This window comes from Bombyx mori, chromosome 13 (genome assembly GCF_030269925.1).
Source record: "Bombyx mori chromosome 13, ASM3026992v2".
NCBI classification, from domain to species: domain Eukaryota; kingdom Metazoa; phylum Arthropoda; class Insecta; order Lepidoptera; family Bombycidae; genus Bombyx; species Bombyx mori.
In genome coordinates, this window is record NC_085119.1 from 7,227,080 (window position 1) to 7,247,873 (window position 20,794).

The 20,794-nt window shown below is 36.3% G+C and overlaps 1 protein-coding gene and 1 long non-coding RNA gene across 2 annotated transcripts in view; one reads left to right on the forward strand and one right to left on the reverse strand.

Annotated features, from left to right (window-relative positions):
* LOC101747212 (proton channel OtopLc) overlaps positions 1-508 on the reverse strand; it is a 30,710-nt gene extending 30,202 nt beyond the window's left edge. The window contains exon 1 of the mRNA XM_038015006.2: positions 274-508. The gene's annotated coding sequence lies outside the window, so the exon portion shown is untranslated. The remainder of the gene's footprint in view (positions 1-273) is intronic.
* Positions 509-8,296: 7,788 nt separating this feature from the next.
* Positions 8,297-18,979, forward strand: LOC134199964 (uncharacterized). The gene is made up of 2 exons (XR_009974668.1): positions 8,297-11,794; positions 11,897-18,979. It is a non-coding gene; the product is annotated as an uncharacterized LOC134199964 (long non-coding RNA).
* Positions 18,980-20,794: the final 1,815 nt, after the last annotated feature.

Here is a 20,794-nt window from a genome sequence, read left to right on the forward strand (position 1 = left end):
TTCGAATCCCGCCAAGGGAAGATATTTGTATGATAAATATAAATGTCTTTTCCAGGGTTATGGATGTATCTTAAATATATGTATGTGTATAATAAAAATCTTACGTTTATTTCCATTATTTGGTACCTGTAACACAAGTTCTTTACGAACTTATCACGAGACCAGTTAACGTGGCGTGATTGTTGGTAAATGTTTATTTATTTATTATTAAAATTAAGGCAAATCTAACATCATGGGCTATTAAATCAAATTCAAATAAATTGGTTTTTTTACCTTTAGTACTGTTACAGACAATCACGAATAAGCACAGCTAATTGAAAATATAAAACTAAACGGACAACAGAATAAAAGTAACTACTGTGTAGTTCTAATGTGTACTGGATACTGAAATTTCGGCAGTCTCTATTCCGTATTTCGTTCACTTGCTAATTATACGATCAATTTATCAAACACGATCTGAATACGCGTTCGTATCACGTTTGCTAATCGCCCGGCGACTCGAGCCTATGAAAATGCTTTTAAAGGGTAATAAATAAAATATACTTTTGAGACTATTCAATGTTAGCTGACGAAGAATTCGATTTTGTATTAGTCTATATACCTAGTCAGGTCATAAATTCTGTCACATGTTTAATGTAAAATAATTGAAACAAGTTTATTCATTATGTAACCATTTATATACCAAAATGAACTTAACAAAACATAGATTCTTATGACACTAAAGTTTATTCAAAATGACCTCCGTGATTTTGAATACAGGAATTCAATCTGCGCGGCCAGTCGTCTATCGCAGCACGAACGAGGTCCATGTCAATATCGGCGGCTGCCTTAATCAAGGATGTCTTGAGTGACTCCAAATTGGGATGAGGCTTTGAGCACGCCTTTTCCTCCAAGTGTTGCCATATCTTGTAATCTAACGGATTCAAATCTGGACTGGAGGAGGGCCAGTCTTCGTGCCGGATGAAGTCGATTTCACGCGCCGCCAGCCAGTCTTATGTGCTCTTCGCTCTATGAGCTGGCGCCGAATCTTGTTGGAATACCCAGTGCCTGTTATTGAACATAGTATGAGAAACAGGTTCCACAAGGTTCGTCAGGACTGTATTTTGATACACAACTGCATTCGTTTTTACACCTTTATCACACAAATGTACCTCTGTTAAGCCCCAATAAGAAACTCCCAACCATACCATGAGCGAGGATGGAAAATGACCTCGTTGGACACGCGGAATACGGTTGCTCGCTTCTTCACTACTGTGTGCGTACACCTTATCATTTTGTTTGTTGTAGCTCTCTTCTACGGTAAAAATTTTTTCATCCGAAAAAAGAATTTCCCGATATTTTTTTCCCGCGTACTGCTTCAACAAAGCGCGGCATCTCTTCAGTCTCAGGTCCATTAGACGAGCATTCAAACGATGTCCTGTTTTTCTTCGATATGCCCGAAGCCCTAAGTCTTCATTTAACATCTTTTTCACCGTGGTTCTGCTTAACCCCATCTGAAGGGCCAACAGTTTCTGCTTACGTTTGGGATTTCTTTGAATTCGCGCCTTCGCAGCTTTTATCACTGCTGGAGTCCTAACAGACCGAGGGCGACCACTTCTTGACCTGTCATCTACACTAGAGCCTTCATTGTATCGTTTGATGGTACGATAAACGAATCTTTTGGTTATATTCAAATTTTTCAGTATGTTAAAAATTTGAATTGGCGCGTAACCGCAACGATGCAACGCAATAACTGCAACACGGTCTTCTTTAACCGTCCACTCCATATTTAAAAATGAGTAAAATTCTGAAAGTATGCGTTTTTATTTTCATGAACAATTCGAAATTCGAATTCAATAAACTTTTTTGTGGCCAGCATTCTAAAAGAAAAGTTTTTACTGTGTGACAATACTTATGACCTGACTAGGTATATATATGCTTAAAAACCGTCTACATTAAAACAGGCGATATTTTATATTACAAATATTTACTTCTTTATATTAACTTACAGTCTAGTTACAGAATTCGTTTCTGTTTTTAGTACTAAAATATTTTTTTTGGAACGAAGTTCCGTATGGGACAATGACAATGAGGGGTACCCTAACCGGGAGAAAACGCCGTAACGTAAGATTTTTATTACTAATTAACTTTTAGTATTAACTTTGTTATAATGTACAAATTAGTAATGCACACAGTGTACGACTTAACTTTGTTATAACGTACAAAAAATAACATATTTTTTTGTCATTCATTGACCACGATTTCAGAGCGTTCGTGTGCGCATTGCACTAACTCTTACGCAGACAACCGTGAATAAAGTGTACCACAATAAGTTCGCAGGTTACCGAATGGCCGTGGGTTGTTGCGAAACCTCTAGTTTTATTTTCTTTATACCTCAAATAGAACTTAAAATTAATAATTTTATAATAAGGAACTTCGTTCCTATCCGGTGTCCCACGATACCACACATCTTTTTTTTTATTATTTTGGGCTATAATGAATTGGTTTTTATAAAAATAGTTTTTATTTAACACGTAATCAGCGTGGAGTGCTATCTACATAGCTTTGAATATGGCCGTGCTTTAGAATAAATTCGAAGACCAATATTGGGGTTAGTGGACGTTCAAAGAGCTTTGGCGTCGAACGCAGTGGGTGGCCGCCGCCCGTGTCATGGCAACTCTGTCACACCGCTTCAACGTTGAAGTCCCATTGAGGCTGTGTTTCAAAGGAACTGTCAGTCCGTTTGTTTTTAGTACCCGATTCTAATAGAAGAGGACCGAAGCGCAAAAATTGTGAAAATATTTTAAAAGATTTGTAATACGAGAATTTTGCCCGAACTAATTTCCTGTCCTTGATAAATTGAGAAAATCTTCCGATCATTAGATTTTCTGATGCGCGTATCTCTTCCAAGCATATTGGAAATTCTCTAATCTATTAATTAAAAAATATGTTTACAAATAGCTTGAGCTATGAATGAGATAGAAAAAGCGTATACTTCACTGCACATCAAAAGATTATTTACATCGAATGCATATATAAAATATATGAAAAGCACTCAATAGGCATCTTTATTTGTATAATAGGCTATCTATAACAATAGTGTTATTTATTAAAATTCAAACCCACAAAATTATATTATGTAATTAATGGTGGTAGTGCTTTTGTAGAGGATATTAATTATCAATTTTAGAAGACTGTTTGGATTCTAGTTGAGAATTTAAAAAAGCTTTAAAATCAAAATAAACCTTTAAAATATATTTATTCAATTAACAAAATACGGTAGATTTTACTGTAAGCATTGTATCTTGTAATTGTTATGGCATTCATAAATTAATTATATTTTCCTTCTGCACGGACATCCAAGACATAGCTATTCGTAAATATTTCACCAGAAACACAAAGCCACGCCGAAGGCGTATAAAATTATGCTGTGAAAATGAAGTCTTAATTTTTTACCTTTCTTTTGATATTCAAAGTTGCCAAAGTTAATTTAATTTATTGTCTCTCTTGAAGCAGGCCTCTGCCGTAATATTGTTTATCGGGTACAGATACGGTATGGCCCAAATAGCGAGTGCAGAAGCGCACTTGAGCGTCTAAGTGATTCGATACACGTTCAATATGTTTCATTAGGGAGCACCGTGTTCGCTTATTCAATCATTTCGATATAGACGGCGAAGCGCGCGCGCCACACAGCAGCAAAGCCTCACCTTTTCACTCAATTTTTACGTAATCAGTTTTCCCGGGCCAGTAATGGTATACACTCAATTTGTGTCAGTAATAGACTTGAATATTTCCGGGTATATATTTGTTCCGAAAGCTTTTACTTCCACAATATACTGTAGTTTTACTTTATTTTAAATTAGACGTTCTATAAAGTGCGGAACTTGTTGAATTGATTGTTACCGACAAATTTTCCTTCCTGTCGCAACATCGAAAACCATTTCTATGGCGACCTCGCTTCTTCCCGAACGTTGTCTGCGTCCCGTGTCTCGGGAAATGGTAATTACCGCTTAATCTCGGCTGAAGCGCAGGGCGGCTCGACGTCCGGATATGAACTTCCGTTATGAACAATTTAGCGCATGAAATTGGACGACAGCACGTTCTGCATTCAGCCTATATGCCGCTGAATGCTCGGGAATCACATGATGCGGGGCACACGTGCCCAATTCAAAATATGATTTATATCCCTGAATAGCCTACGTCACTTCTTTTGAATACGAGTTGTAGAGCTTTTCAATTTCCCTCTCTCACGAATTTTTCATATCCTTCCGTGATAAAGACCATTTTATATCTTTAGAAAAGACGTTCCAGATTGCATATTAAAAGTTACGTCCTTCTCTATTGGTATTTTTTGTTTGTTTAAGAAAAAAAACATCTTCCTGATGGGTTTTTTATAAATACATTTCATCGCTTAGATGCATAAAGGTATTTTCAGCTACCTGATGGTAAATGGAACATAGACATCATAATTTGAATGTCGTCATTTAGTTTTAGACATGAGGTCGAAATCTCAAAAATGAGTTAATAGTTATTTCACCATTAAAAAAGGGACTCCATGAATTACTGGTGGTAGGACCTATTGTGAGTCCGTGCGGGTAGGTACCACCACCCTGCCTATTTCTGCGGTGAAGCAGTAATGCGTTTCGGTTTGAAGGGTGGGGCAGCCGTTGTAACTATACTGAGACCTTAGAACTTATGTCTTAAGGTGGGTGGCGCATCTATGGGCTTCAGTTACCACTTAACGCCAGGTGGGCTGTGAGCTCGTCCACCCATTTAAGCAATAAAAAAAAACTACTGCGAAACAGTAACGCATTAATTCATTCTTTTTTGAAAGAATGTGGTGGAAGAACTTACGGCCCATCTGGTGCTAAATGGTTACCGGAGCCCATAGACATTTGCAACGTAAAGGCCGCCGCCGACCTTGAGATAAGAGTTCTAAAGTCTCAGTTCTAACAGTACAACGGCTGTTCCACCGTACACCGTTCAAACCGAAATGCATTACTTTCACGGCAGAAATAGGCAGGGTGGTACCTACCCGTGAGGGCTCACAAGACGCTTAATTACAAATGAAACTGTGCAAATTGTATTTTTTTGCACAGAGTCAATCCAGCTCACAATTCACCTTGTAAATTTCTGATCTTAAGCGATTACCGAAATTCTATTAATATATATGTCGGAGACGGTCATTAGTTTGGTAGCTAAACGAAACGCTGCACGATTCCTGAGAGATGGCAGCACGATTGTGGTATCGTCGGAACTCGGCTAACTTCGTGCTACGACAGAGCCTGGTCAATGGAGGCGCGTAGACGCCATTGTACACTTACCAACATTTACTTACAACCGGCTTTCTTGAAGAGCGGAGCCTCCGTCCTAAGAACTGTCATTCGTTTTCGAAGAGAAGATCTTTAAATTGTTCTAAGACAACAAACGTGATTGGTGTACTCAATATTTCTCTTAGCATAATCACCCTATTCGCCCCTCCGATGTCTCACTATTGTGGTAATAATTGTGGTTTCTCCGGCATATATTTATGATATCAGTGTATTTATTTAAGTGGTAGGCAGCGGCTGGGCTCTGCCCCCGGCGTTGCTGAAGACCATGGGCCACGGTAACTACTCACCATCAGGTGGGCCGTATGCTCGTCCGCTTAAAAGGGCAATAAAAAAATATATTATTAAAATTATAATATTCATCAAATTTAAAATTATCACAAACATAATTATTATTAAAATATAATATGATGATATGAAATTATGAATAAGTAGATTTGTAATTTAGACTGCTTATATATTTTATATGTATTTGAAAACAGTGGTCACGATTTACGTTTGTCACATATATCCACGGACATAAATGTAGATCACAGCGAGACGAAGGCTAATGACCACTATTCATAGTGATATGCATTGATGTGGAGGTATTATTACACCAACTACAAGCCTATCCCATCTGCCATTTGACAATACACCAGATTGATAGTAATGTAGGGGCTTATGACAAATCAATTATCTGTAAACGAACCATACTTGAGACGGTGCACGGAAATTTGTATAATGAAACTTTTAAACACAGCTCACAGGATTCACGATCGAAATAAATAGCCGAATAAACATTATTTGAAGTAAGGTTTTAAAAAAGATTTCCGATAAGTAGGTATACATAAATATAAAGAACAAAGAAGTTATAGAGAAACCTTTTTTTTAGGTATTTGCAGTATGCTATTTTCCGGGATTTGTTCCTTCAAGGCTCGCTCGACAATTAACCCGTCCTTTTCTATGCTAGATATGTATAAGTTTTGAACTAAAGAGTATTTTTATTTGTTAAAACGGGCGAAAAACTTAAAACGTATAGTTAGTTTGAAGTACAAATAGGATGATGAAATCGATCAGTCGTTATTAATATAAATATTGTTCTGCCTATTCTTTCGAGGTAGATAATTGCGTAATCTATGAGTCCCACTGAGTAGTTAATAGTAGCTGAAGTGTATTCTGATCTGCTCATCGACTGGTTGAAAATTATCAATATTTTAAAATGTGGTAAGCTGAAATATTGTAGAATTTGAAGCGTCTTTGCTTTTAGAAGAAACATTTCTATTACTGACTCCCCTATTCTAAATACATTACACAATTCAATAAGTCTAATGAATCTAAGAAGAAGGAATTGCCGACAGGTATCTTTCCCAAAAACTGCCAGCTAAATATCACAAAATACATACAACGTACTGCGAACGGAGCAATAGAAACAACGATTCATTAAAATGTAATAGTTCCCAATGTTAAACTTACCTTAAGAATTACGTTCATTAATTTGCTAAACTAGTTCGATCCGATTGAGAATCATTTGCTTTGTTAACTAATATACAATTTAATTTACTTCATCCTTTATAGCTTTACATACTATTAAGATCAGAGAATTTCCTCGCAATAAACTGTTTGTAACAAACCGCAATAGTTACCGCTTTGAAATAAACGAACGGCTTTACCGAAATGTCAGTTAACTTGCGTAATTAAGTTATCACCGGCACCAATTTCAAATCGTCGCCTACAAAGCCTCGTTTAAAAAATCTGTTCATGGATAAAGCACCGGTCGCGTGCAATGAAATCGTGAAAAAAATCATTTCGATATTCGTAGTGCTAGAGCGAATGGGCTATGTATTGTCAGAGTCATATGGGTTCCAAATGGACAGCGCTCTTTCAATTTCGATACTTTTACAACACAATAGATCGCTGTAAGGCGTGTTCATTCACCTATCAAATTAAAAAGCACTTGCAAATCAAAAATAAATCCAAAGCGACTGTTTTCAATAAGCAAAATTCTACATATATTTTATGATGTCTGGAATTTTATGTATTTAAAATTTTAATTGATTGGTGTTAACTGGTTAACGCAGTTCATTGGCATCCACTGGAACGCCTCCCTGAGACCTGGAAACGGACGTACTCACGGTGGATTACGCGTGGCGATGCGTTTTCCGCTCTAGGGGGGAGCCGCGTCCCGGCCCGGCGGAAGCTCGAGCGCGGAGGCTCCAATCTCGGCGGGCCGTGCTCGAGGCGTGATCTCGCCGCCTGGCGGACCTTACCTACAGACGAAGGACCGTCGAGGCGATCCACTCAGTCCTCCCGGATTAGGTTTTTTTTTATTGCTTAGATGGATGGACGAACTCACAGCACTCCTGGTGTTAAGAGGTTACTGGAACCCATAGACATCTACGACGTGCATGCGCCACTCACTTTGAGATATAAGTTCTAAGGTCTACCTACGGCTACCCCACCCTTCAAACCGAAACGCATTACTGCTTCACGGCAGAAATGGCAGGGTGGTGGTACCTACCCGCGCGGACTCACAAGAGGTCCTACCACCAGTAAAAGTGTTAAGCGCGACCGAGAATATCTCACTTTCCTGGCGACGCATGTACTCACGGAACACTGCTTTTTCAGACGCTACCTGCACCTCATCGCCCGGAGGGAGCCGACGCCGGAGTGCCATCATTGCAGTGGTTACGACTAGGATACTGTTGAGCACACGGTTGCGTACTACCCGCTTTCGCGAAGCAGCGCCGAATCTTCGTCGTGAAGTTCGGAGTTGAGAGGTTCGGAGCTGACGTTACCGATCGTCATGGTTACGATGCTCGGTAGTTACAAGTCCTAGCCGGAGATTCTTGATTTCTGCCAGTCCACCATCTCCAAGGAGGCGTTGGAACGGGAGAGGGAGAGCTCTTCTTCACTCTCGGCACCATGCCACCGTCACCAAGCTGGGGATCGAAGGAGGGCGTTCGTCCAGGCGTCACTCTAGCGGGCTGGCACCAGAAGGTTGGGACAACGCGTTGGCGGCTGTGGTCCGTGGTCACTGACTTTATTATAATTTGCGTAATTACTGGTGGTAGGAGCTCTGGTAAGTCCGCACTGGTAGGTACCACCACCCTGGCTATTTGCGCCGTGAGGCAGAAATACGTTTTGGTTTGAAGGGTGGGGCAGCCGTTGCAACTATACTGAGACCTTAGAACTTATATTTCAAGGTGGATGGCGCATTTACGTTGTAGATGTTTATGGGCTCTTGTAACCACTTAACACCAGTTGGGCTGTGAGCTCGTCCACCTTAGACAATAAAAAAAAATTCGTCGGACATACTGTGGAAGAGCAACCCGGTCGGTGGTGTTCCGACTCGGCAGGATGGTTCTGATCCAGCGGGATATCCCGGAATACCACTGGTACCGCGCGGGCGGCCTGACGGCCCGCCGTACCGTGGAGACTGGCGTCGTTGGTCGTCGACGATCGTCTCGACGACCCGTCGGTCGGGCGTCTTCGGGGTGGTGCCGCGACTCTGATTTTAGTGTTGACTGCCGGAGCTCCCCTACTCTGATCGGGTTCTGACCCCAGGTAAAGATCGGACGTTGGGTGTGAGAGGCTAGGGCAGTCGTTTAGTGGGTAGCGCCCTAAATTCCATTCCTTGCGCCCGCGGTCCGCTCCTAACACTTGCGGGTTGCCAACACAAAATCAATGTCGCCACCAATCTTGCTACATGCGGTCTATGTTATGTAGATCGACTGTTATGTAGATTACACAAATCACTACTTTTGCAAATTTAATTTTTAAAATACGAATTTATTCCTTCATCGTGGAAGTGATTCCTGATCACGTGTTAAGTATGATGATGATATATAATGATGTACTCGTACACGCACGGATCGGTATCATCATTAACATTTTGCATCTTTGAGAATATTTGAGGTATTTTGATGTCTAGGGAATCCGGCAAGTAGCGTTAACGTGAGCAGTAAGGTCGTCTCCCCAAAATGCAGTGAATATAACGAAAATTTAGGCCCGTTGTTAATGAAAATATGCAAGAAACCTGTAAACCTGTAAAGCCTATTTTTTGTCGCGGCAAACTTTTAACGATTTTAAAATTACGTAGTACACACAGATGAAAAAAAAAGATGTATAAATAGGAGAACTTATATAATAATACCATATAATAATAATATATAATACCTCCATACTTACATAATAATATTGCGTAATTTTTTTATTCATTTGTTCGTTTCGCATTAAAGCTTGTTTATTGGCATTTATCTAATATAACATAAAAAAAGCCTACAATAAAAATCCTGAGAAGCGTGGCGAGTTTCTTTCATTCGTTCTTTTCACGACTTGAACTGTTTCTCGAAACGGAGGCAAGGGTAACATAATTTAACATTTTTTACGTAAATTATGAAGATAAACACGATGATTTCAATTTTGTATTCACTTCAATTCATAATCACAATCCAAACTTATATCTGTTTCATGTTTACGGCATAAAAAATGATAATAATACTTTTAGGCGATAGCTAGTTATTATAATTCAATTGTTTTTTTTTGCTTTAGTATGCGTATGAATGAGCGTGAGGTTTATTTGAAGGAAAGGTCGCTATCGCAAATGGTTTCAGGCCATGCTAGGGCATAGCAGCTCCGCTGAATATTTTGAAGTATCTACTTTTTGTAAGCCTCTTTGGAAAGTAGACAGCGTAGTGATCCAGCAGTACCGCGGAATCAAAATACATACGGCTTTTAACAAAATAACGAAAGTTTCAAACAAAAGAGTTATTGCTCTTAAGTAACCCCTTAATTCAAGATTATTATCTTGAATTAAGGGGTTAGGGCCCTAAATTCCATTCCTTGCGCCCGCGGTCCGCTCCTAACACTTGCGGGTTGCCAACACAAAATCAATGTCGCCACCAATCTTGCTACATGCGGTCTATGTTATGTAGATCGACTGTTATGTAGATTACACAAATCACTACTTTTGCAAATTTAATTTTTAAAATACGAATTTATTCCTTCATCGTGGAAGTGATTCCTGATCACGTGTTAAGTATGATGATGATATATAATGATGTACTCGTACACGCACGGATCGGTATCATCATTAACATTTTGCATCTTTGAGAATATTTGAGGTATTTTGATGTCTAGGGAATCCGGCAAGTAGCGTTAACGTGAGCAGTAAGGTCGTCTCCCCAAAATGCAGTGAATATAACGAAAATTTAGGCCCGTTGTTAATGAAAATATGCAAGAAACCTGTAAACCTGTAAAGCCTATTTTTTGTCGCGGCAAACTTTTAACGATTTTAAAATTACGTAGTACACACAGATGAAAAAAAAAGATGTATAAATAGGAGAACTTATATAATAATACCATATAATAATAATATATAATACCTCCATACTTACATAATAATATTGCGTAATTTTTTTATTCATTTGTTCGTTTCGCATTAAAGCTTGTTTATTGGCATTTATCTAATATAACATAAAAAAAGCCTACAATAAAAATCCTGAGAAGCGTGGCGAGTTTCTTTCATTCGTTCTTTTCACGACTTGAACTGTTTCTCGAAACGGAGGCAAGGGTAACATAATTTAACATTTTTTACGTAAATTATGAAGATAAACACGATGATTTCAATTTTGTATTCACTTCAATTCATAATCACAATCCAAACTTATATCTGTTTCATGTTTACGGCATAAAAAATGATAATAATACTTTTAGGCGATAGCTAGTTATTATAATTCAATTGTTTTTTTTTGCTTTAGTATGCGTATGAATGAGCGTGAGGTTTATTTGAAGGAAAGGTCGCTATCGCAAATGGTTTCAGGCCATGCTAGGGCATAGCAGCTCCGCTGAATATTTTGAAGTATCTACTTTTTGTAAGCCTCTTTGGAAAGTAGACAGCGTAGTGATCCAGCAGTACCGCGGAATCAAAATACATACGGCTTTTAACAAAATAACGAAAGTTTCAAACAAAAGAGTTATTGCTCTTAAGTAACCCCTTAATTCAAGATTATTATCTTGAATTAAGGGGTGTCAAGTAAAGCTGGTGAACTCCACGAGTGGTACAATGAACATACAAAGACATGAGCAACATCTGTATGAGTTTTTCGGACCATTTGTGAACAGTTAAGAGAAAACAAAAAAATCCAAAATCTCTTTGAATAGTCAATGACTCCATCTAGTCTTAATATAGTATAATACAAGTTGATTGAAAAAATTTAATTTTGTGATACATAATATGAATGGTTTTTATTTTCGGTTTATAAAGAACATAAAAATGAAAACATCAACAATATTTATGACTATTATTATTATTATTATTTATTATAACATTGATATGTAATAATTATAAAATACTATTTTAATAAAATAATTATTAAACAACACTGATCGAAAGTTATGTAAATTTAGAAGTACATAACAATTATTTAATTTTTATTTTTTTATTGCTTAGATGGATGGACGAGCTCACAGTCCACCTGGTGTTAAGTGGTTACTTACAAGAGGTCGTCCCTCCTTGCGTCGTATTCCTCATTGCTGAGGGTCGTGACCACCCTTTTGTATCATCTTCGCACGCACGGTTTTTCTCCAAAATTTTTCTACAAGAGGTCGTACCACCAGTAAAATAAATATATAATACTAGCTGACCCGGCAGATTTCGTAGTGCCTCAATCGGTAAATAAAAAACCCAAGCTTTTGTCTGTACTAATAATATTATAAAGAGGAAAGATTTGTTTGTTTGTTTCGAATAGGCTCCGAAACTACTGGACCGATTTGAAAAATTCTTTTTCCATTAGAAGCCGACATTGTCCCTGATGAACATAGGCTACTTTTTTTTTTTTTTTGGTTTCATGTGTGTTTTAATGTTTCCGAAGCGAAGCGAGGGCGGGTCGCTAGTATTAAATAAACTTAAAACAAACAAAAGGAATCCGTCCGGCGGGGGACACATCAAAGGGAAAACTAAATTATTATTTTTATATAATTCCAAGCATTTTCATATTTATCTACCTTTTAAACCTTCTCTGGACTTCTACAAATAATTCAAGACCAAAGTTATCCAAATCGGTCCAGCCGTTCTCGAGTTTTAGCGAGACACTAACGAACAGCAATTCATTTTTATATATAAAGATAAATATATAAAATATAATCTTCGTCATAGATACAGTTCTTGATTTTTCAAAGGTGCATGGTCCATTCGGCCGATCCAGAACACTTTGTTGTCTTCTTAGAGTTGCTGCGTCGAAATTCAACGAACATTTTGCAGGTTTCGACGACAACGAACCAATTTATTCACGGTTACATCGTCCCGAAACCCGAAGAATGTGCGGATTCTTCTTTTATAATTCTCTGTTTTGTTTTCAAACATGATTGTTTGAATTCGGAACGTCGAAGGCGTCAACGAGCGACGTCCGCTATGACGCTTTACCCTTTTTCATTTCCAGCCGCCAAGGGCGAAACATCTGTTTCATACTAGTGGTCCCACAGTAGTCGAAATTCGACTATAATTAATTGGAATTGTAAGTTTGAACACTATTATGATTGTATTTTAAACTTCATAATCACAAATTTCGCCAAGACTACACTATAAAAAACATTAACAAAGGCAAACAATATTTAATCTATTCTCAATTTGACCACAGACGTCAAGAACAAGTTTGACAATAAATAAATAGTATGCATGCGTGTGTGCGTTAAATACACGGTATGTAGTGTGTGTAATGTTTTGTTTATTGATTTAATGTAACTTTTATGCATTATTTAAAAAAAATATTAGCATTGTGCACTTCTTCTCTATATTCTCTATAAGTGTGGAAAATTTCATACTCCTCCGTCCGCGCAATTTTCGTAAAAAGGGATACAAAGTTTTTGCTTCACGTATTAATATATAGATTTCTTATATGTATCCATTAATTTTAAATTCTTGTAATTTGTCACTTATGGACTAATAAAAATATCAAACTAATAATACAGTCCACTCTTATTCACCACAACGCAACATATGACATAACAATGACGTACAGGAAAACTTTCTATTAATTTCAGAAGCATACAATTTAAATAACTATTAAACTATTGCCACTGTAGTAAATTGACAATTATCCGAGATGAAATAGCAGTGTATAAATTATAATATTACATTAAAATTTCAATTTTGTTTTTCAAATGGTAGGGAGTTCACGTTGTCTATGGGATCTAGTAACCGTTTAGCACCAGATAGACCATGAGTTAGTTCGATTACATATCAAAAAAAAAACGAAGAAACGATAAATCGTGAAAAAACTTGGGGAATATCGCTGAAAACACATTATAAATCTAATTTTATTGCTTGTTTGTTCGTATTTAAACGTCTAAGCATTGTGTGGGAATTGATTAGAAATGTTTTAGTTAGTTTGATATAAATATTTAAAAAAGCCATCCAATCCCATCCAATCCAATGCCAAAGGCAATACTCGGAAGTGATTGACTTCGTATTTAATATTTTAATGAGCCAAATATTTTCATACAACTCACGCGCTGTTTATTCTTACGCACTGTAACTAAAAACATTTCGTCAAGTACTTATAACAGTTAATCGATACTTAAACGATTAGAACACGAGCAACACAAGCAAACCATTGTACACTTTCCATTTTGCACACAAATTTTTTTTTTAATTTTTTTTATTGCTTATATGGATGGACGAGCTCACAGCCCACCTGGTGTTAAGTGGTTACTGGAGCCCATGGACATCTACAACGTAAATGCGCCACCCACCTTGAGATATAAGTTCTAAGATCTCAGTATAGTTACAACGGCTGCGACTCACAAGAGGTCCTACCACCAGTGACAAACACATATTCATTTCATATTTAAATAATTTATAAAACAACAATTTGCAAGTAAAGTCAACAACGTACTATACCAATCCGAATCTAATTATACAAAGTTAGTTTTTTTTTTGTTGCGTTCCATTTCTTGAGCGGAACTTAATTTGGCCTAATTTTCATTAAGAAATGGATGGGCAATTAATTCATTAGGTACTGTCGTCGCTTCGTAAACAAACGACTTGATGACTCCATTTATTTTCCGCGTTACAAAACTGTGGTACCATTTGAGATACTTAAGTTTTTAAGGAGGTTAGAAACGAAATCTATCGGATTTTGTAACTTAATTTACAATGCTGCAATGTAATGAATTAATAAAATTAAATTCTCAATTAATCAAATTATATTTATCATTTGATTTCTATTATAGCTCTGGCATCAACTTACCTACGAAGATTTTATACTAATATTGGTCACACCTATATACTTAATACATAGGTAATCCATGAAAATTTCAAATATTGAACCAAACAATTATAATAATTTGAATCGATCTTACATACCTTTGATAAAACAATTAAAGTAAACAAAAAAATAAAACATTACTATAATATAAGTCTTTTTGTGTTTCGCGCCCATCGTCATCTAAGATTAACGCTTAGACATTACCTCGTGCAACAGATGACCAATTGTTCGTTCTCCCGTAACGAGAGCTAAAAGTTTTCCCATTTATTCAGTGCTCATACGTCAAGTGGAGGCAGTAGGCTCGGTGCGGGGGTGCGAGCCGACGCGTTCCGGCGTGATAAGGCGGCGCGCCTATTGTCGCGGCGTCGGCGCACGTTTCCTCCGTTGCCGCCGAGCCTACCACATTGTTCCCCCCTCGTAATGAACAAACTTATTCCCGAAGCTAATGCTGTAAAAGCGACAACTGCCGAATTCACTTGCTTCACGTTATCTCAACGAATTGTCTACTTTGTGTGCTGTGTATACAACATGACATTGTGTACGTTCAATAATGATGTTTCCCATCGGCCTAGTTTCAAATAGTACGATATATAAAATACGCACGCATAATCAGAGCAGTTTGGAATATATTTGACATAAGTTTGAATTCTAGTAATAGGTACTACTTTAGTTTTATGTTAAAGGAAGTCATGTTAATAACGAGGTTGGTATTTATACCGTTTATCAGTCGCCAAATTGGAACGTGCTCTTTTCGGCGGAAAGTCCTAAGTAATTTTATAACATGCTCCACAGAGCTTAGATAAGGAATGACAGTACCGCAACAGGACCAAGTATTAGGGGAAGCTCGGAAAGAAACAAATGAAGGTATGTAATACTACGAAAAGATTTTTTTTTTTTTTTTTCTTATTGCTTAGATGTGAGGACGAGCTCACAGCCCACCTGGTGTTAAGTGGTTACTGGAGCCCATAGACATCTACAAAGTAAATGCGCCACCCACCTTGAGATATAAGTTCTAAAGTCTCAGTATAGTTACAACGGATGCCCCATCCTTCAAACCAAAACCCATTACTGCTGCACGACAGAAATAGGTAGGGCGGTGGTACCTACCCGTGCGGACTCAGAAAAGGTCCTACCACCAGTAGAAAGATGATTAGTAAGATGCTAAAATTGCATATAATTGCCACGTATATATGTATTAATTAACTCGCTTGGTACTTAATTTGGTAGTAAGTTTAAATACTTATGGGGAGCCATCCTTATGGGAAGCCTTGGAACTTTGAACGTCGTTCAAAACTAGATCACAATGCAAGTGAGCTAGGAGAAAAAAAAAAGTTTTGTACATTTTAGTATAATCGATCGATCGATTTAGTACGATATTATGATACATTTTTACTAGTTACTCGTTCATTAATCAAAATGCCTAATAGTTAATATTGGTCATTGAGACTTCAATTCTATATCTCAAACTAGACTGCGGCATTAAAGATGGATCTATCAGCTCCGGTGACTGGTAAGAACCGTGCGTTTCTTTATCCATATTAGACAAGACATCAGTCAGATAGAATAACACATAATAGTCACGCACTACTATGCGTTGAAATTAATTAAAGAGCAAGTAATACAATACTGTTATTGTTTAACTTGTATCTTAAACGTGATACCTGTTAATTAGGAGCTATGTTAAAAGTTAATTGAGCGTGTCTTATTACTTTAGGTAGATCAGCAAAATTTGATGCGCGTTGTTTAGTTTTTGAGCTCATTATATTAACGATTTTCAGAGAGTATATATAAATCTATATATATAAAAATGAATTGCTGTTCGTTAGTCTCGCTAAAACTCGAGGACGGCTGGACCGATTTGGCTAATTTTGGTCTTGAATTATTTGTGGGAGTACAGGGAAGGTTTAAAAGGTGAATAAATATGAAAATGCTCGGAATTAAATAAAAAACACAATTTTGTTTTTCCTTTGATTTGTCCCCCCGTCGGACGGATTCCTTTTGTTTGTTTTAAGTTTATTTTATACAAAAGTTTAAGTCTTTTATGTACCGATTGAGGCACTTCGAAGTCTGCCGGGTCAGCTAGTATATATTAAATTTAATTATTTATTTATTTATTTATTAAATTTATTTGAGTATATACACGACATTTTTTTAATTGCTTAAATTATATTCCAAGGTAATAAATGTTGGTAATTCAGTACGACCGTTAAATTAGTTGAATATGTTATCATATCCAATACATTTTCGAATCCCATTGATATTATGCATTCTCTGCGGCGCCTAAATTCCTCATTCATTCGAACACATTCAAAAATACCCTGTCGCAGTAGCTCTCCGTTTTCTATAGCCGAAAAATTTGAGACGAGCCGGCAATAACTCTGAAGGGAGAAAATCGCATTTCGATCTAAAAGAGGGCAAATCTTTTATGTAATATGAGATTGTCATCGCGATTATTACAGGCAAATAGAATACGCCGGATCAGTAAGTAGGTTATCTGCGTGCTTCCCCTGGCCGGAATCAGTTTATTTGATGTTGCGATGTACTTACTTATTTATGATTGTCACCTTTCATGTCCTTATTTATGATAAACTTAATTTTAGTAGAAGTTGAATTTACGTGGGGTAAAAAAAAGGATTTCAAAATTATTAAGAATTTCTTCAAAATCTTACATCATAGAATTTTTTATCTTCACAAACATGGCATAAAACTTTTATTGCCAGAGGGTGGACGTCAATTTGCGAAAAAGAAATTTCTTTTGCTTATCAGCGAATCCAATTACTTTCAAGTAGATGTTTTTTTTTATTCGATTGTTACTTTCAGGTTAACAAGAAAACTACGTAACACAGGAAATAAGTTATTTCTTCATGAACTAACGAGCTGTTACAAGTTTTCAGAGTAAGTATTTATTGGCTTAAGTTGAAGTCGTGCAATCCAACGATCTGTAAGCTATGCAGTCATCGTAGTGCAACAAGTTTAATAATTGCGAAGCGTCGAAGGTGAAACTCAGTCGCTACAGCGTAGTCTCGTAGCGCTACGTAGCTACGGAAGCGGGTATGCGGAAAAATCACAGATTATTAGTACTAGTTGGCTCGAAGCAATCTTGAAAGCATATTCATATTTAAATGTCATATTGCGACTGCAGCCAGGGAGTGTTAACTCATGTGTTATTTTACGGTTTGACAAGCTTATGTTCGTCAGCGTATGAACGTGTAGCGACCTGTGATCAGTATAAACCAAGTCTATTAATAATTTTTTTTAATTATAATGAGAAACATCGAATAAATTCTAAACATGGACGAGATTTTAGATTTTTTTTTAAGTTATCTAAATATTTTAGTTAGCTCTTTACAACAATCTGACGTATTAATACAATATAGTTGTTGATACAGTCACAACAAAACGAGTTTTCGAAATAACCAAACATTTTTTTTATGAATAACAAGCGAATATTCAAAGAAAATTTTCCATGTAAAAAGGAAATTCAAAATAGAGGCTGTTAGAAGGCGTAGAACACCGGAGATGTAAGTAAATTTACTTTCTGGGAAAAATTGTGTTCACAAACTTAATTTGGAGTGAGGCGTAAAATTTTTTACGTGATTTCAAGGCTCCTTCTTTCTGCTAAATGTTAATTGCTAGATATCTGCAAGCAGATTTTGTAACGGTTTGCTTGAAGAAAGAAAACCTATTATTTTGTACAAAACGAAAAAAATATATGATATTCAGTAGTAGCTTTAAAAATTAAAATCCAGTTTCTAAAAGCTCCACAAAAGTGTTTGTAAAATTGAATAATAAATTATTTAGTATCTGAAATAAGAAGCTCAATTGTGAAATAAATGATTTGTGTTCACAAAAGACCGGTTTCAATAACAAACAAGATCATTTTAGAAGTTCTACAATAGAGACCGGAGTCTTTCAACCACAATGAACAGCCTGTTTTATCGGCAGACAATCAAAACGAGTTACAAATCCTCTCTTAAATTTCCAACTTAAATACAAAGGAATAAAATGTTCGCTGCAATTTTATGTGGAGTAAGAGACTCAATTGCCCGTCGCGCTGAAGCTAAACCTATAAATTGGAAAGATTAATAACTTAAAAAAAACTGTACTCAGATTTTTTGGTGAATAACAAATATTTGGTGAATAATAATATAATCTTTAATTAGTTCTTTTTTTATTGCTCTTGTAGGCAGACGAGCGTACGGTCCACCTGATGGTGAGTGGTTACAGTCGCCCATGGACTTCAGCAATGCCAGGGGCAGAGACAAACGGCTGCCTAAAATTTTTTTTGTACTCATTTCATACTTTGAAAGTCTTTTTAGAATACAATTGTGTCTTCGATTTTATATTCCAGAGAGGGTAGTATGTAAACGAAAACATTACAATACTCTTTGAATGGTATTAATAAATAAATACATATTACACTGATGGCCTGTTTATTTTATCTATTATAGCGGAGAAGCAACCTATATGAATGTAAATAGGTAAATGGAACAGTACCTGACAGTGCCGGCCTGTTGTGGTGAGCTCGGCTACGCAACTGACACACGTGTTCCGGTCATTTTGTTTGAAAAGCTTGAGCGCACTGAAATACACTGCTATTATACATAAATTTAATTTCTTGATTTTTAAGGGTTACGTGGTAAATTGATGGTTTCATAGTTTCCGGATTTTTGTGATACAGGAAATCAAGTAGGAAGTTTAGAGCTGAATAATAAAGTATTATCTATACAAATATTATAAAGAGGAAAGATTTGTTTGTTTGTTTGTATTGAATAGGCTCCGAAACTACTGAACCGATTTGAAAAATTATTTCACTGTTTGGAGGCTACACTATTCCCGAGTGATATCGGCTATAACCTTTTTTGAAACAAATTAGGGTTCCTTACTAATACTCCAATAATGTAACCCAAAATTAAAAAAAAAAAAACCTAAAGTATTCTTTACATCGCGTGCCCTGCAAAACTATTGATGATAGAATAAAATAATGTACTACGACTTTGTAGAACACATTATTACTTACAAAAAGTGTCGCAAAAGAATATGTCTAACTATTGTATTTAGGCCACAATAAGTGTTTTTTATTTAAAAAAATGATGAAACAACGTCAAATATCGTTGAAATTTTTTTTAAAGACCCGAGCGGAGCCGGCGCCTGCCGCTAGTTTATTATAAAAGTAAATTGAAGTAAAACTGTAACGAAATTGTGTACCGGTTAGTATAATAATTTTGAGGTTATGTTAGGAATTACCCACACATTTCTTTTATCATAGCAATTTTTTTCACGAAAAAAATTAATAAAAATATTATTATATAATCGCCAAGTTTGAGTTTTAAATCGTTTACATTATTATGCGGCGAAACCTTTAAAATAGGCAGAGAAAAAGGGTGAGATTACTTTTTCTTACTCGTGTTGACATTACAGGCTTTTATCGCCCTTTCTTCGAGGGTTGAATCGCTGTCACATATTTAAATAGGCAAACAATACAACGCTGGGAACAAATAAGAATAGAATACGGTGAGATTCTGTATAGTTGCTAAGCGACGATGGCTTTAGGTGTAGTCAAATGTATTTTTGAAAATATAAATTTAAAAGAATGAACCTCAAATGCGTACTTGGGTGATATTTGATTCAGCTGTTTTGATTTAAAAACCTAAACTGATATTGATTTTTATGATGATTTATATAGGACAAATCTATATAGGTATATATATAAAAATGAATTGCTGTTCGTTAGTCTCGCTAAAACTCGAGAACGGCTAGACCGATTTGGCTAATTTTGGTCTTGAATTATTTGTGGAAGTCCAGAGAAGGTTTAAAAGGTAGATTTAAATATGAACATGCTCGGAATTAAATAAATATAACAATTTTGTTTTTACTTTGATATGTATGATTTAAGTTTATTTGATACAAAAGTTTAGGTCTTTTATTTATCGATTGAGGCACTACGAAGTCTGCCGGGTCAGCTAGTCTTAAATAAATGCTTTTAAAGAATATATATGTATTCTCGTATAGGTGTGTAGATATCGGTCGTATCGGTCTGAGTTCTAAAATAACAATTATAAAAGAATGTATTCATATTGAGAATCTTTCTTTTCAAATTCATCATATTCGTTATAAAAGCAACTTTTTTTAATTTTTGGTAATATAACTTACTACTTTTTCTAATGTTCTTTTGTAAAAATATATTTTGCGTATTTAGCAGTAATGCGTTTGAAGGGTGGGTCAGCCATTGTTCTG